Source organism: Tenrec ecaudatus, chromosome 11 (genome assembly GCF_050624435.1).
Source record: "Tenrec ecaudatus isolate mTenEca1 chromosome 11, mTenEca1.hap1, whole genome shotgun sequence".
NCBI lineage: Eukaryota > Metazoa > Chordata > Mammalia > Afrosoricida > Tenrecidae > Tenrec > Tenrec ecaudatus.
Genome location: NC_134540.1, coordinates 57,441,698 through 57,444,685, shown reverse-complemented (window position 1 = coordinate 57,444,685; position 2,988 = coordinate 57,441,698). Strand labels below are relative to the sequence as shown.

Sequence of the window (2,988 nt, the reverse complement as noted above, 5' to 3'; positions counted from 1 at the left end):
TAGAATCTTAATTTCTCTTAAACAGAAAAGTAAGAACATACATTTTTTTTAAAGTTTACTGTATAGCAGAAAAACGTTGTCGATTAGGATGGTAGGGTGTGAATTACTTCTTTGTCCCCAGAGACGCCAATAGAATGCAAGCCCTGCAGAGTGAGATTTTTCAAGCTGAGAACGTGTAAACCCTTTTCACTTAGACAACCAAAAATACCTCATAATCTTCATCACACCTCAGTTGATATTGTTTCTGCTGATAAAATGTACCGGTGAACGGTGACTGTTCCTAGTGCACCTTTTGGGGTCTGGCTTTCTCTAAGGTGTGTACTACAGAATATTAAGTATCTCAGCATTAGAATGTGATTTTCCCATTGACATTTATAAAAGTTGCACCATAAAGAATAAAAAGAGTCCCACAGCCTCCCAGCCCCTGCGGCAGTGCTTGACTCTGAGCGCCTTCCTGGCTCGCCAACCCACCTGCTCGCCACGGCTGACAAAGAAGCAGCCTTCGATGACGCTGTGGTGGACGCTTGATTAATGAGGAGTGCTAAATATGGAAAAAGAACAGCCCTTTCTTTATGATTTGGTGATGATGACCCATGCTCTGGAGTGGCCCAGCCTACTACACAGTGGCTTCCAGATGCAAGCAGACCAGAAGGGAGAGATGGCAGCACCCATTGACTGGTCTTGGGCACACATACATCGGATGAGCAAGCCACCTTAGGATAGCCAGAATGCAGCTCCCTAATGTGATGCTCTGTTAGATGCCTCATCCTACAACCGTGAGAAAGGAGAATTCGGAGGTTTGGGTCTCTCAGTGCAAAGACTGAAACAGAACTCAAGATCAACTATGGAGATGTCAACCGCCTTGCATCATTGCAACCAAGATTCCATTCAGCAACGTCCTTGCTTTTGACTATACCAAAACAAAATCCTAAGCCAGGCCTTTCTGAAGCATGTAATTCAGGCGTGTGTCTCCATAGACATCAGAAGGCAGGCTATCGACTGCATGGGATCCCAAACTCAGCACACACATGCTTAATGCTTCAGATGCCCATACCATCAGCCTATGGGACATCAGTGCTGTTCCAAATGAAGGAAAAGTAGGGGATGCAGAGACCAGGTGTCCTGGACACACGGCAGGTGCTGAGGATGTTTCCTGGCATCCACTTCATGAGTCTCCTTCATTTATGGGTGGGTTGCTGATGATCAGAAGCTCATGATCTGGGAAACTTGTTCAAATAATACTTCTAAACCAAGCCACTCAGTTGACGTTCACGCTGCTGAAGTGAATGGCCTTTCTTTCAGTCTTTATATTGAATTCATTTTTGCCACAAGATCAGCTGTTGCTTTGTGGGATCTGCGAAAATTGAAACTCAAGTTGAATTCCTTTGGATCATATAGGGATGGAATATTCCAGGTTCAGTGGTCGCCTCGCAATGTAACTCCTTTGGCTTCCAGCCATACTAATTGTAGAGTGAAGGTCTTGGATTGAAGTACATTTGGAAAAGAACTATCCCCAGATGATGCAGAAGGTGGACCACGAGAGTTGTGGCCACACTGCCATGATATCTTGACTTCTCCTGGATTTCCAATGAACCTTGGATGATTTGTTTTGGATCAGAAGATAACACCATGAAGTGAGACAGGTGGCAGAGAACATTTCTAATGATGAAGACCCTGAAGGAAGCGTAGATACAGAAGGACAAGGGTCCTACATGTATCTGTACTTGATGCTTTAGGCTCCCCTAATTTACTCTCAACCAAGAGATTGATTTTTAACACCGGATTTGAGATAAGACTAAGTCTGGCTACCCCTCTTTAGGTAACATCAACAATGCTCATTGCGTCTATTTTGTGAGATGGAGGAGGACTTTCTGGTTTGGTGTTGGACATATAGGTTAATGGGTTAATGTTGGACTTGTGGACTTGGGCATCAGTGGGTTGGGATATTTTCTTAATACACCAGTAACCTTTATATAAAACACTCTTTTATACATGAGTTTCTATGGATTTGTTTTTCTAAAGTACCCAGACTATCACAGGACCTTATTACTAGATGTTTGGTTGCGTGTGTGTTTGCATGTGTTAATTTTTCTCCCTCAAATGCCTACCATTATCTATAAAATACGATGTATTATATATCTATCATGAGTTGGATATACATTTCACCTCTCATACACAAGGTATCATTTCGTGAAGACATATATTCTTGTTATTTGAGTTCATATGTTGTTTGTATATTTTTACTACTCACATTCATATCTTGGAAAATACCAATGTTCTATAAATTGATATTGTATTTTCTTATGCACTCACACACATAATTTTAGCATCAAATAATGACGCTGGTTTTTTTTAACATTTAACTCCATTTTAATGAGATAAGATATTTCAAGTTAATAAAAAATTGACATCACATTAATCTACAGGATGATGCTCATATATGCACAGTTATGTATTTGGTTAGATAAAACAAATAAGAAACACCACATGCGTTGCCTCTCCAAAGCTTTTCTTTTCATACTACAAATGTCATTCCAACAAAAAGTACATAAATGCCAAAATAAAATAACTTTTATATTATAGTTAGCACCAAATCACTTTCAAATTTTATACCTGCAATGCTGGTGAATGTTTTATTTTCCTGAGAATTTTTATGATGACAATGGTTAATCTCTGTTTAGACTGGTTGTCTTTGAATGGGCACTTTTCCTCAGTAACCATGCATCATAATGAGGGGCTACAATGCCTGGTCCAATGAATTTTGAGACAAAGTGATAAACTACTAATCATGATCTAGTGAATTATTCAACTTAATTATATTTTTCAAAAATAGAAAAAATTAATGACAAATAGAACTGTTATAATTAATATTATAAAGGCACTAATAGTAAAAAGTAGTATTATCTTAATACATCCCACAAAGCCTCTATAATCAAGACAATGCAGTATTGGCATAAAGATTGGTGGAATAGCATTAAGGTTATAGAA

The 2,988-nt window shown here is 39.1% G+C and overlaps 1 pseudogene; it reads left to right on the top strand.

Moving 5' to 3' along the window:
* The first annotated feature begins 489 nt into the window (after positions 1-489).
* LOC142460932 (histone-binding protein RBBP4 pseudogene) lies at positions 490-1,736 on the top strand (annotated as a pseudogene).
* Positions 1,737-2,988: the final 1,252 nt, after the last annotated feature.